Source organism: Dryobates pubescens, chromosome Z, assembly GCF_014839835.1.
Source record: "Dryobates pubescens isolate bDryPub1 chromosome Z, bDryPub1.pri, whole genome shotgun sequence".
Classification (NCBI taxonomy): domain Eukaryota; kingdom Metazoa; phylum Chordata; class Aves; order Piciformes; family Picidae; genus Dryobates; species Dryobates pubescens.
This window is the reverse complement of record NC_071657.1, coordinates 8,295,343-8,310,906: the sequence shown is the minus strand read 5'-3', so window position 1 is coordinate 8,310,906 and position 15,564 is coordinate 8,295,343. Positions and strand designations below refer to the sequence as shown.

Here is a 15,564-nt window from a genome sequence, read left to right as displayed (position 1 = left end):
TGAGTGACAGATGCTGTCTACTAACCCCTCTCCTTCCCAAGGAGGAAAGGAAAAGGAATAAGGAAGAAAGACTTACAGATTGGAGAAGAAAATGAAAACTACTTTAACAATATTAATAACAAAATTTAATATATCTATAAAGATATATTAATCCAATATTGAACCTAACACCACAGATGACAATTACATCACCATCACCACTGGTGCTGTGGCAGAAGTCTGAGTCTTGACTCAGCAGCAGCTGGGAAGCAGATTCTTGCACTGGATTCAGGAACTCATGGATCAGCATCAAAAATCAGAATGGACAGAGACCTCCTCAGACACTAGTTATTGAAGAAGCAGCTTGACCCTTGTGATCCCTCAGCTTTATACCGAATTTGACATGTATGGAGTGGAATACCTTGTTGGTCAGTTTAGGGTCACCTGGCTTGTCCACTCTGCCCTGGAGGTATGGGTTTTTACTTTGCATCCCCCAATGAGGAGCACAAAAGATTTACGAGTGACCTTGGTCTGCACGCTGATCCTCAGTGCTAACTAGAAACATTAGGCATTATAACTGCTAGAAGCAGACACAGTCTGTGAAAACATGCCATGAAATACAGAGAGTGCAGGTATTTAGAACAGACTCAGCTGAAAAGTAAAATCACTGCACAGAATTAGTTCTGTTCTAACTCAAACCGGAACATGGAAGAAACCAAGTTAATCTGAAACACTAGTATCTAGGGGTTGAGGCAGGGTGGTGTGTCTGAACCAATAAAAACTGAACAAGAAGATGGCATGCTTATTACTCCAGTTGTCAAACCATGACGATGTTAATACTCTGTCCTCATCTTATTCCACGTGTTCACAAAAAGTTAAATGCAGCTACACTTGATAACAATGCTTAGCACTAAAAACATACTGTTTGTGAGTACTAAAAACATACTGTTTGTGTTATTAACTTTCTAAAGGAAAATATGTACTTATATCTCTATTACACTGAACCAATTTCCTAGAAACAAGCCACTGCACAATCCAACTGTTTGTCTTGCTTCCCACAATAACTTTCCAAACCATCATCCAGCTTCAATGATGTTTGAGAGAGCAGTTCAAACCACAGAATAAACACTGTCCTCCAGACTTCACAAAATTAGCAGCTGGACAGGGATAAAAACAAGCCTACTGACCTCATTAAGGAAAAACCCAATCACTCAGCATATGTGAAGCTGAAAATTAGTTACAGTATGTTCTCTGCCCTGCCTTCTAAGAACTGTAGTAGACATGAGAAGGAGTTAGAGAATTAAGGGAAAGGCAGTCAGAAACCAGGCTTTATTAATTCATAAAATAAAGTTTGAAAAATTATAAGCACATCTAGCACATACAGCCAGGTCTTCACCTCACCCCTGGGCAATTCTGCATCACTACAGTTAACAGTCTTTCTACAGTTGCTCAAGACATTTCTAGCAAGCAAACTGCCATGCTGAAATAAAAGGGATTTGTCAGCAACACAAGTTTTTGTAACATCAGAATAGCAGTTACCCTCCACTCACTATAAGGAGAAATACTCTGTTAGTTGTTACTATGACAACGATACATGATGGCCTACAGAATCACTGTATGCATACACTGCATGTTTGCAGCCTCTAATATAGACTAACACACAACACAGACTGATTTGCATCTGGGTCTGCAAGAGAGGTCTGTAGCACACAGAACAGTCAGAAATCTCCAGTTAAATTGGTACAGTCCTTAGCTTTTCAGTAGTTTCCAGCCTCTTAGTCACATACCTCCTCTTTAAGATCTTTAAGGTCTGACAGCAAAGAGACCTATCAAAATTGTCGGCATCACTCTAAAAGCTAAGAAATTATTTTTTTCTCCTCAGAGATATTAACACAAGACATCAGCAAGATCAGATCACCCAAGCCTAAACATATTACCTCAGCTGATGAAAATAGGTCCTGCTCCCACACTAACAGCCATGTTCTTTCTGTCATCCCCATGTGCCAGTACTAGCTCTACTCTGATGAGTCAGTTTAAGGTAGAAAAGCATGCAAGAAAACTGTCATTCCCCCTCCCTGTCATTCTCAGAGAAAGGGAAGGGGTTTTGACTTCTAGTCAACATTAGTTTCCCAAGCTGAAAGAGTCCTAAGGCCACACAGGAGAGAAATTGAGCCAGTTATTTTGGTAGGAACTATCAGGTCAACCTAGCTATGTGGTAAAACTTCACCCTAAGCTCAACACCATCTTTGCCCTCTTGGAGGCTTGCTCCTAGGAGTAATTTGACTCTCAGAGATCTCTCAAAGCACATGTGCTTGAGAGTAAATAAGGTCACTGGGTGGAGTTTTCCCTATCACATTTATTGGATTCTGTGATTCAGGCCTAAGGGGCTTTCACAGCTGAGAAAAGAAACAGATCGATGCTTGCAATCTTCCTAGAAATTAAAAAAAAAAGTGCTCGTTCAGCAAGAAAACCAAGCGAGTCTCTCCTGGAAGCAAGTCTGGCAGTTTGGGTTCTTATTTTACCATACAGGCATTTTTTAACAAGGCCAGTTACAAGGACTAGTTACAAGTGAGGCAGCATTAGGAACCTTGTATCTCCTGTCACTGTGGAGATGCTTTCATGACTGTTTTATTGGCTGCGAAGATGGCTTTTTTACAGATGAACAACAATGCTACTCTAACTGTTGATTACAATTGATTGTGAGCAAATGAGAACACTAGCATCACAAACATCTAACACAAAGATTCTGAGAGCACAGCAAGATGGAAATGCCCCAAACAGCCCTTGTAGGGTATTCTGGTAAGGTACTCTTGTAGGGTACTTCTAGTTTCCTGGTAGACTATGACCTCCACATTTTATCCATGGCAGATACTCCAGCAAAGATTTCCCAGTCTGTGGCTCCGTTGGTGGCACATAAGACTGTTAATGGGAAGGTCATGAGTTCAAGCCTGCAGTGGGCACTAGTGGCCTCCCTACTCTAGTCATGGGGTCTGTGGTGGCAGGTTGGACTGCAGTGGGCACTAGTGGCCTCCCTACTCTAGTTATGGGGTCTGTGGTGACAGGTTGGACTCGATGATCTTTGAGGTCTCTTCCAACCTGAATACTGAATACTGAATACTGAACACTGAAATTAGTCTTTTCTTCTTGTCCTTGCAAGTGTTTCTTTACTCATAAAGCTCTTAGTAACATGAATGGGGTGAGATAAGTGTTTTTAAGAACTTAGATAAGACTGTGGATTTTCTACTGGAGTTGCTGGTCCCTAGGTGAAAGAAAATGACCGTCATTTTTTCAGGTGGGTAGAATCCAGTAGCCCAAGAGCAGTGAGGCTGCCACTGCTCCATGCCCCGAGGTCTAACCAATAGAGAGGCTGAGTGTGCATTCCCAGCAGGGACACATACACACAGACACATGTACAGCACATACACACACACATTGAGATAGTTCATGGATTACCCACAGAATCACAGTGGAAGGAAAGTAAGAGATGACTGGGAATGCAGCTCTGCTCCCCAGCATGAAAACAGAATAAAACTGTTTTAACAGGGAATCAGACGCAGCTTTGCCATGCAACACTAAGCTGCTTTTCATGTTGGTTTAATAGATCAAACGACTCATCTCACCTGATTAAAATCAACATTGTTTCATTTGATGCAACAAAGCTATGCCCACATACATCACATTGCAGTTTTGTCATGAGATTTTTACTGCAGAAAGTGTGCCAAATCAAAGGTGAGATTAAAACTGAACTCTCAAAACAGTGTCCAGACATTAAAATCATGTTCCTGATGGTAAAGGTTTTGGATCAGACTCTGATGCCTTTGGCATTACTGTATAGACATTCTTAATGCGATTATTCTAGCTGTAACCTAGATGTGAATCTGGTATAATTTATTCCCATGTGATGCCTTTAGTGAATGCATTTCAGCTCAATATACATAACTAGTCTCTCTATATACACTTCCAGCCATGCATAAAGATTTTATTCAGTCTACTACTTATTTTCATTTTGCTCAGTTAAGTCCATTGAAGCCAATTTTTTTCTGATATTATGACCTCTTCAGATTAAAAAAATTAACTCTACTGCCTTTTTAAGACTAACTTTGTGTCAATGAAAAAAAAGTTAGAGAAGCAAATTTGCTACTGCTTTGGATAGCTATCATGACTAGTAAATGTGCCCTACGATCTTCTGTGACAGATCTAACTTCAGGAGAACTGACAGTCATCCCTCTAGTACAAGCTTCAGCAACTTTTCATTACACTAAATTTCAAATAGATATTCTGATCTTCCCAATACTACATCTCAATACTACATGCTAATTACAGTTTAGTCTAAATCAGTTTGATAAATGCACAGACTTTTTTTTTTTTTTAATATGACAATGCTAGAAATCATACATACTTTAAGTATGAAGAGGAATACAAATAGATAGAGAAACCAAAAGCAAGAGAAATGCAATAAAGCCATCTTTAAATAAATCAAGAATTGAAATCAATTCAATCTCTCACCAAAAGTATCTGGGTCAAATCCATGCATTGAGTTTCCCCTACCCTTCCTGATTCTCTGTCCAGTCTTTCAAACACAAAACCATCCTACCCACAATTTCTTCCATAAACTAACTGATTTTTAGAGCTCTGAGTGTAGATAATTTATGAGAATACCACAATGTTACTACAGCATTAGTGGCAGAACAAGAAGAATAATCACAGGAGCAATAATATATTAATAAGGTCCTACTGTATAACTGCTGAAGTCATCCTGAGGCTTGCTAAACAAACTTAATCAGGATCAATCTTCCAGTCTGCCACATTACAGCAGGTCCTCCCAAGCATCAACTGGAGATTTTTTAACAAAACACTTTCTAAGCTCGAGAGCATCCATGAGTTCCTTCACTGCTAACATCAAACATTCCTGAGCTGCAACATTTTAAACTTTTGAACCAGGGGAGGTTTAGGTTGAATATTAGAAGAAAATTCTTCACGAAAGGGTTTCTTAAATACTTGAATAGGCTCCCTAGGGATGTGGTTGAATCCCCATCCCTGGAAATGTTTAGAAGACACAGAGATGTGGTTGTAAGAAGCATAGTTTAGCACCAGACCTGGTAGCTAGATAGTGGTTAGACTCAATGACCTTTAAGGTCTTTTCCCAAACTAAATGATTTCTTACACTCTTTTCCAAATACTTCGGCAATCATGCAGGCCAAATTACTTAAGGGCATGTCCCCTGGGTTCTAAACTCTGTGTGACCCAGTGCCCAAATTATTTTGGTTCACATACAGATTTAGCAATCCTTAAATGTTCCTAGAAGAAGAGAAGCAAATCTGCCCACTAAAGGCCTTGTAACTTTTGCTTATCTTAATATTCATTGTCACAGTCTAAGCCCACCCAGATGGCAGAAAGCATCACACAGTCACTCGGTCACTCCAAGGTGCTCTGGTGGGACAAGAAGGAGAAAAAACAACAAAAGACTCAAGAGTTGAGACAAAGGGTAGGGAGGGATCACTCACCAGTTGTGATCGAGGGCAAAACCAGACTTGATTTGATGAAGTAACATTCAATTTGAACAAAATCACCACAGAATCAGAGTAGGATAGTACTGAAGGGGGCCTTCCAGTACCTGAAGAGACCCGACAGAAAAGCTGGAGAGGGACTTATTTTAAGAACATGTGGTGATAGGACAAGGGGTGATGGTGTTAAACTAGAGAAGGGTAGATTTAGATTGGGCATCGGGAAGAATCTCTTTACTTTGACAGTGGTGAGACACTGGAATAAATTGCCCAGAGAAGCTGGGGATGACTCATCCCAGGAAGTGTTTAAAACAAGGCTGGATGAGCAATCTGGTCTAATAGTGGGAGACCCCAGCAGGGGAGTTGGACCTACATGATCTTTAAGGTCCTCTCCAATCCAAGACATTCTATGATTCTATGAAATACAACTGGATCTTAAAAACACCTTTCCTCCACCCTTTCCCTCTTCTCAGGCACAGCTCTGCTACTGATTCTCTACCTTCTCCTTATAACCAGAGCAGGGTATGTGGTTTGCAGTCTCTCTCATGCTGTTTCTGCAGCTCCTTCTTCCTGAGGAATAAATTTATCAAAGTTGTCTCCGAGGGCAATGTAGCATCCTAGACAGTCCTCCACAAACTTCTCAATGTAGCATGGGTCTCTTCCATGGGCCTCAATTTTCCCAGTGATGGGCTACTCCAGTGTGGGCTTTCCTCAGAGTCATGGACCTCTTTGGGATCAGTCTACTGCTGCAGCTTGAGGTCCTCCATGGGTTGCAGATGGGATTCTGTTCTGCCATTGATCTCTAAGGATCACAAGAGCTCAAACTGCTGCCTCACCAGGGGCTGAAAGAGAATGGCCACTCCAGCATGCCTCCACTCCTCCTTCCTCAGTATCCACATGGTTCCCTCTCTCATACCCCACTCTTCTTCAAAACAAAATAACTTCCAAAAGAAAAGAATTTGCCCAACAGGTTTTTCCTTTGCTATATATGATATCACAAAGACACTGATTGGCTCAGCCTTGACCAGAGGTGAGTCTGGATGGAAGATGGGAAAGCTTCTTGAAGCTTCTTACAGGAGCCTATTCAGGTAGCCCAAATAACGAAACCCCACTAGACTCAAGCTCAACACATAGACACAATTTTCCTGTTCAATCCCCAGTGAGTCCTAATACTTGGTTACAGGAACCAGTTCAAAGGGCTGGTATCACACTAGAGGAAGACAGTAGTACCTAGGAATATGACACTTCGCTAGTGCATAATCGGGCACCAACAAAGCACTTGCATTTCAAGCCACAGTGCTGATGTAGCACTATCTTAGAGCTACCATCACAAAAAAAAAAGAAGAAAATTGTTTTGGGCACTTGCAGCTAAAAAGCTGGTGGGCCACCTGCAGTCCTGTTATAAGATGGCCCAAAGATTTGATATGTAGGGAAGCATGCTAGCCACACACTGCAAGACACATTCCAGCACCACACTGGCTAAGATGGTCCTGAAGACAGGACATTTTGCTACCAACACAAGTAAATTCAGTCTCCTGGAGAGCTTGTCTTCACAGAAAAAGGCTTCAGAGTGTAAGTTTTCTTTACACAAAAGCATGCTTTCCTTTATGGCTCTAAAAATTTTGGCCAATTCATCAAGGGATGGAGTAGAAGAAATTTCTCAGCACAGCAAACTATCAGAGATTTTGTAGGAAAAACCATGTCTTAAGAGTTGTATATACTTCTTTTTTTGCTGACACCATGACAGCAACACATGCCCCTGGTGAGCCAGTGTTTGTGTCAACAACAGGGTTATTTCGCTAGTAAAATTTAAGCCACTCCTCAAACAAAACTATTTGTTCTACTAAAACAATACATTGTTTTTTAAATAACAAAATGAAATCTTGCTTTGAGTGCATAGCTGCATAGCTGTTAGCTGGGGATATGACCCTTCTCCAGAGTCTGTGCCAACATGAGCATTAAAGTAAAATTTCTCAGCGTAGAGGAAGACTGTCTGTTCTAGTAAGAATACAAGATGACATGCCTTTACCAGACCGTAACCTGATAAACTAACTGGTCATGTCCTCTGACTGACCAGATTGACTCAACTGCTCTTTTTTTGATTAAATACAATCAGAGCAGAAATGAGCAAAACTTTGCAACTGTTTGAAACTGAAATAAACAGCAAAGTTTGGCAGGATCTCTGCTGATAAAAATGCAATTCCTACAAAATGAGTAACACTCGGTATGTCATACTGAGACAATAAATTCAGAGGCATGGAAGAGAAGCATAGAGCACAGGCAAGACAACGAAGACACTTGAGCAAGCTTACGGGTCTGCAAAAAGGCAAGGAAAACAGTGCTGACTACTTCACCAGCATGACCATCTTGGTTCAGAGATGTTTACTGCGAGTTTGCATTACACTGGCATTGTACATCAAAATCTCACACCCTGTTTGCCTTTTCCAAGGAATCAAAGCGAACTACCAAAACATGAACCTTCTGCGCAGAATAGGTGGCTATTTTTCTCAGCAATGTCTCAGCCAAACAACTGATTTCAAGTTCCCTATGGAGATTACCAAGGTCACAGAAAAGAATGCCACATTGATCATCCATGAGTTCCTCCAGCAGATCTTTCACCTATTTAGCAAAAATCTTCCTGTGGAAGTTTGGAGCACAAGCCAGATTGAGAAATTCCAAAATGGAATTCATCAGCAAATTGAAGAATTAGAGGTTTGTTTGTCAGAGGAGAAATCAAAAGCAAGAAACACCTTTCAAACATGGACTCTAAAAAGTGCAACAATCAGCATGAAAAAATACTTCCAAAGAATCACCAACTTCCTAAAAGATAAGCAATACAGCCACTGTTCCTGGGAAGTCATCCAAATGGAATTCAGAAGGTGTCTTCTAATTTTTGACAGTCTTATGAAAAAACACATGTCATAAAGAGGTAAGATCTTCTATTTTTGGATTCTTTGTAAGAATCTGATTTTTTTTTCCTTTTGATAGGTTTTTGATTTTCACATTTTAATAATTTTTAAATTGATAATTGGAGGCTCTTTTCTGAAAGCATCCGGTGCTGCAAGTTAAACAGAGAGTACTCAAATGAAGGGGCACTTAGTATCACCACTTCTGTAGAAGAGAAAATCTTCAGAAAACAAGTGGATATCACTCCTCTATATTCTTGCTTTGCACTATAAAAAAAGTGTTGTGATTTTCCCACAGAATATGCCAATTATATTACAACTTAAAACTCCTGCATTTGGATACTGCATGGATTTTACTTTTGTATTACTTCACTAATGTAGGAAAAAGTACAAGATGCAGACAGGTATAAGGAAGGCAGACCCTCCTGGAGTCCTGAATGCCATTAAAACCAAAACAAAACAAATTTCATTTACACAAGATATAAGATTTGAACATGAGTTGGGCTTCTTTAAACTGAAAAATAATGATAGACCTCCTGAGCTAGAAAAGTCAACTCTTTCTTTTGCAAGGAGAGTCATCTTGATTTAAGACTAATCAAACTTCATCTTTCTATATAACATATTCAGTGACAATAGCACAGACTTTTAGTGTATGTTGATTCACACTGGTATATAAACTATACAACTATTCTATCTGCTTTGAGTGCATAAGCATGATCAGTCTGAAGCTATTTATTATATGGATGCATATATAAATTTCTTCCACTCCTCTCCCACATTTCTTAATACAGGCAGAGTCAAGCAGTGCTTGAAGTCACCATCTTCCTCAGTTTAACTGCTACTACAGAGACCTTGAACATCCTGGTTCTCAGTACCACTCCCTACATATTAAAAGACTGAATAATAAGTCCTGACATGGATTATTTTCCACTTCACACTTCTAAGCATTTCCCAAAATACATTTACCATAAGTGGAACATGTTGAATTGGAATGCAAGATGGAAAGGGTTAAGATATTTCAGTGCCTACATGGAACTGAGGAAGAAAAATGGACTATTTTGAAGATAAAAAATTCAATGTAGTGTTAGCATTACCCGAGGACAGAGTTTTGACATTTTGCCTGAGAAGTGTAAGAGCTGGACAGCAACTTCAGTCCCATGTCTTTCCTGTATTTAAATGCACCTCAAAAATCCTTTCCAATTGTGAGGGGGGAAAAAACAACAATAAAACAAGCAAACACCAAACAAAAAAGCAAACAAACAAAGCACACACATGCCGGGGGGGGGGGGGGGGGAGGTGGGGGATGGGGTGTGTGTCTAGAAAGAAACAAAGAAAGATAAAGGAAAACTAATTCTACTAATTCTGCTTGTAGCAATTTTAGTGGAATGGTATGATTACGCCTGAACAACCACAAGATACTTACAACTGCCTAATTTTAGGCATTGAGCTAAAGTGAGCAGGTCCACCCACTACACACTCATTCTTATTTTACAGAAACAGGAGGCAGAGAGAATGAGTTTTAGACCAGAATGTAATTCTCCTTTCAATCACCACTGTAAGAGTTCAGTTCTTTAACTGCTTACATAGGGAACATAAAATCAAGCCGGATACTGAACTTTAGAAAGTTGCTGAGCTAAATCCCAAGAATTTGAGGTTTCCCTGTGTAAGATGATGTCTAGTTTTATCTATGGTGCTGGACATACCTCTTTTTGCTCAAATATGTATTACATTTTGGTCAGAAAAGGCTTCAGCAGAAAATGGCTGGACACACTCTTAACACATTCTGCTATATTCCATTAATTTTTTTCCATGGGATCACAGCGTATTTTAGTTACATAATGACAACACCATGAACAAAAGCCCATCCTTGGACGATGTGTAAACATTTGCTTAATCTGCTCTTCTGGGGAGGTACTTTCATGCATCTAGAGCAGATATTTCTATTAACTCATGTATGCATTATTGTCAGTTGTTACGCACGTTTCAAGATGCAAGATTAATTTGAAAGGGGGAAATAAAGAAGTTGTAAAACCATACACCCAGTGAGGTGGTATTTTGGGGTATCCAGGTGAGCTAAACTGACTGGTGTCAGCTAAGGATTTATATTGAACAGGTGGTTAAGAACTGCCTATGCTAGCTTTCTGCAAAACATTGTTGCTTTTACAATTTAAAGTTATCTTACAGAAGAAAAGATAAATTACTGTAGGCAATACTATTTCCACAATTCCTACTTGGAATTCAGTGTTAACCTTCGGTGAAGGTACACATGCTGCTTTCTTTTTTCCTGTGGGAAGAGCTGCACTGTCTGAGGCTGAATATGGTCTTCTACTGATCAGATAGCTTTAAATGTCAACCTTTTCCGTTACAGGAGTATTTAGAAATGAAGTACTGCACTTCTTTGTTTTGAATTAATGTTTTTCCTGTTACTACTGTTACATGTAACTTTTACAATTAAACTTTTTGTAGCTTTTGTAACTTTTCCTGATTACTCTGATCAGAGACTCACAGAAACAAAATCCTATCTATCTGTCCAAGATTAGGTGGTTTTTCATGTCACTGTGCATACACCTTCAGTGCTTGAATAAAAGAAGAAAAAGTGGAAATCCGTATTTTTGAGGGAAGCACTATCTGAAATGTGCACTGCCAGCATTTGTACCATGCTGTACTGATCAATGACAGGCTGGATCACTTTGAAATATGGTGAGACAGAAAAGGTAAATTGCAGTTCTCACAAGATTTAGGGCTGCAGCAAGGAATGCACAATCAAAGGATGAGAAAATGGAGCTTCATTTCTTCCAGCCCTCAGCCACACTTCTTTGGTTTCAGCACACTGAGAGCACCACCCAGTCACAGACTGGTGTGAAGCCCCCCACAACCTGTTTAAATGCCTGTTCAGCACTTCCTCCAGTCCCTGATTTAGTAACTGTGCTCATCCATCTGCTAGGATTTTTCTTTTAACTACAAAGCTGCAAAATGATGAAATTTTGCTGTTGTTGTGGGTTTTGGGAGGGGTTTTTTTGGGTTCTGGGTTTTTTGGGGTTTTGTGGGTTTTTTTGGTTGGGTTTTTGTTTGGTTGCAGGTTTTTTGTTGTTGGGTTTTGGGTTTTTTACCCTGGAATGGTAATAAGTATAAAATTAAAACCAAACCAAACAACAAACAAAACCCCAAACAAATAAACAAAAAAATTCAAGCCAAATGCTCACTACAGTAGGAAAAGTCTTGGTTTTAAGACAGGAGAGGTCCTCCATTACCAAGTACCTGGATATACTAGCCATAGAATTTTCTACAGTCTTTCTGTATTACAAATCTGTAGCTTTTGATATCTTCACACAAAAGGAGAAAACCCTTTTTTTCTGATTGTATTGGTGCAGTAAGGAAATGCCCTCAACAGCAAAAGCAGCAGCTATCTTAAACCTGAACACACATTTCCTTGATCAAACAGATCTTTGAAAGACTTGACTGAGGAGCCCTCTACTCTTAAAACGTGTGTTCCATATTTAATTAGATTAAGTTCCTTTTTAATTTTTGTGGTAAATCAAACTGAAGTTATAGTTCACAAGACAAGGTGACCCAAGTTTACACCTTCTCTTCCTCCTTTCCAACATTTGATCCCACATTCATGCTCTGCTCCAATACTTTTTGAACCTTTTTCTGAGCTCACCAGACCAACATGAAACTATCCAAACAAACAGACAGAAAGTCCATTCTTTCATTCCAAGGTAAAGATTTAAAGCAAAGCAGGGCAGAACACCCACTACATATGAAAACGAGCACAGCACAAGAGAAGCAAGACTGAGTAATAGCCACAGGAAAACAGTGAGCAAAACCTCCCTCTTCTGTTATTAGCTGGTCCAAACTCCCTCAAAAAAGCTCCTCAGTTACTCTGTGCACAACTATTAGAACTTCAGCCATACCCATAGTTAATTTTTAAGCCTTTTACATTTAATATACTAATGTGTTAATGACCCATCACCAAAGAAGCTTACTGCAGTAGCAAGCTGGCAATTTATCTGAAAGTAAATTTAACTGTACAGCAGTCAGCATTAAAATTCCATCTATATGCTACTGATTTCAGCCTGCTGTCTTCATCTTACCTGCACACCTGCTCAGAAGAAGCTCATAAGAATCATATCTGTCAATGGTACTACTGAAGCAACTAACCCCAAGAAAATATCCCAAAACAGAAAAAATGGCAATAATAATGTGTTTTCTCTATGAACTATTCTGCCTGAGATGTCAGGTTACCAGACCCATTAAAAAGACTGGCTATTGAACAAAGAACAATACCACTTTCTTTCCTGTTTTTAAACAACTGCTATTCCAAACAGTTCTGTGATCCATGTTTGCAGGGCACTTGGCCCTCTCTGCTTCTATTAGTTTCTTTTCCAGAACATGAGTACCTTACTCAGGGATCTCAAATGATGCTGAGTACTTTTCTGGCAGCTGATAAAGAAACATTTATCATGAGAGAAATATCAGCAAAGGAGATGAAGTGATTTGGTTCAGTCCCAAGTTTCCTATCACTCACTAACGCACTCTAAGGAGCACCAGCTACTACACTAATACTGCAGCAAACAGCATTAAATCAACATTCCAGGCTGAATGGTGCCAAACATCACATTATTCTGCATCCACCTCCTCTTGGCTCTCTAGCATTTTCTGGAACTCAGTATTGCTTGACTGTACCCTATCTACTTTGTGTCGCTCTTCTACTCAACATCCCCCCCTCTGAGATGTACATGCTGTATGACAAAAGAACGGTTTCTCCCTCCTTCCCTCTTGTTTTTTTTTTTGGGGGGGGGAGTGGGGGTGTTTTTTGGTTGTGTTTTTCAGGGTGTTTTTTGTGCTAGGAATGCACTTTAAGTCACAGAGTGGAGAAGCAAAACTGTCACAAATGTTGATCCACTCAGAAGAGTTTGCAAATCTTAGAACACCATGTTTTGCTATGGTGGAAGAGGCTGTCTGTCTATCCAGGGCACAGCATCTAGCCCAGGCACAGCATCTAGCCCATAAACTCTCCAGTCAGACAAGAATATCCAGAAGATTTTCTCATGAGTATCCCTCATTATGCACAAATTATATCTGTATGTAACAGCACACTTCAATGCCTTGGAGAACAGAAGTAATCCTGTTGTCTATATAACAAATCACTGCAATCTAAGCAGGAGTAGGAAGGATCCCCAACCACTACTTATTGGTAATCATACAGGTAACCTGTTCTTGCTCTTAGTTTAGGACACACCCCTGCATCAATTAGAACTTTTTGTTTATGAGAGCTGCCGACAACCAGCCTCAGAACAGGCCGATCTGACCACCAAGTGGGAGGAAGAAGGCCTCTACATCTTCAAATGCCAGCTGGCAGCAGTTTTGCCAGAACGACCTGCAGGGTCAATCAGCTTCAAGCAGAACTCTTCAGGAGCCCTGCCAACCAGGACCGCTCTATACTCTCACACTGCAACTGTTCTGTAAGCCGACAGTGAGGGTACCTCTAGGGTTTGCTGTTCCTTGCACCGACAATTAAACTCATTTCTCCGTAACGAGCCCTGGGTCAGCCTCTGAGCTGTCAGGCTGTCACACCGCGGTGCTGCAAAGACTTGCAGAGATTTCATTTCTGTGTTCCACTAGTGAACAAGGAGTTCAACACAAATCATTTTTCACTGCACAACCTTGCAAACTAAGAGCAGAATCCAGTACCCTAAGCCTGTCTCTCCACAACCAAAAGACCTGACAGATCCGCTGCATGGCAGGTTTCTTGAGACAGCAACTTCATCCCGAACATGGAAAGAACTGCAGCGAAACTGCGTTTTAACAGGCTATGCCGCAGCGTTTCCCATGCTGGAAGACAAACTCTCAGCCTGTGGTGCTGAGGCTCCCATCCCTCTGCCCAACACGGCACGGCTACAAGAGGACCAACAGGCAAGAGTTCTGGATCGCACCTTCCCGCGCCCGGAGTACGGCGCAGAAAGGCATCAAGGAGAGCGGTCTGGTGCGGGGACGGACACACACCACGCCGTGTTTAAAATGAATAGAGAGAGGGAAGGCCAGTCCAAACCCAAGTCTGACAACTATCTGCCTCCTCCTTTCCCTCTTTAATCTCCGTGCACTCTCTCCCTCCCGCCCAAAACCAGACACGGCGGGAGGCCAGAGGCCGCCGCGCCCTACCCAGGGGGAGGCATGATCCCGACAACTTTCAGGCATCCACCGTGCGGCAACAGGTCTACAGAGCCCGAGCAAGAACCACCAAATCCAGAGAGTTCTAGAGGAAAGCACGCAGCGAGCCAACTTTCAGAGATAGGGTGGGAAAAGGAAGGCAAAAAAGCCCCCAGTAAAATGCACCGTTCCTGGGGCACCGGGCCAGTCGGAGGCTGCACCCACACAGTGCCAGTGACCGGGGAGCCAAGCGCCTCTCACACGGACCGCTCCGTCCTCCCGCACGGCGCCCACCTGCCGTTTGCGCTGGGACAGGAGGGCACTCTTTCCCCGCTTCGCCACCTTCCGAAGGAGGAGGCCCGAGGCCGGCGGAGCACAGCGGCCGCGACAGACCCTCCTCGGCGGGGTAGTCACCGGGGTCGAGCCCCCCGCCTTTGGCAGGTGTGGGCCACCCCCACGCCGGGCTGGAACTGGGTCGGTACCTTCATTTGGGTTGTGCGGGATGAGGAACTGGTGATCCTCCCACAGCGGGAAGTTTGTGCGGCGGCGGGAGACATCTGTCCCCTCTCAGGGGCCGCGCCGGCCCCTCACACGGGCGGACTTCTCCCCTCACACACATCGACCCGTCCCGCCACCCCTGCAGCCGCCCTCGCCTTACCTGCACCACTCTAGCCGCTCACCCAGGTGCTTCCCCCGCCGGACAGCCAGGGAAGGGACGCGATAGCCCGGTGTGGCTCTGCCGTGTACCACGAGTCTGGTGGCAGCAGGACGCTGCCAGCCACCCGCCCGCCGCCGGCCCCGGCTCCCGCTGATCGGCCCCGCACGCTCTGCTCGGCCCTCGGCGGAGGCCGCCCCCTTGCGGGCGCGGATCAACACCGGCGGTAGCGGCCGAAATGGCGGCCCTGCCCTCCCGCCCCACCTCGCTCTCCTGCTTGCCGGCCAGCTCCGCCGCAGTGCCGCTGCCCGCCCTCGGGGGAACACCCAGCCTGGCTCTTTGAAGGCGAGAGGGGCTCACCCCCGGCCGC

At 42.5% G+C, this 15,564-nt stretch overlaps 1 protein-coding gene across 1 annotated transcript in view; it reads right to left on the bottom strand.

Annotated features, from left to right (window-relative positions):
- Positions 1-15,342, bottom strand: part of MOB3B (MOB kinase activator 3B) — a 108,852-nt gene extending 93,510 nt beyond the window's left edge. The window contains exon 1 of the mRNA XM_054177899.1: positions 15,198-15,342. The gene's annotated coding sequence lies outside the window, so the exon portion shown is untranslated. The remainder of the gene's footprint in view (positions 1-15,197) is intronic.
- Positions 15,343-15,564: the final 222 nt, after the last annotated feature.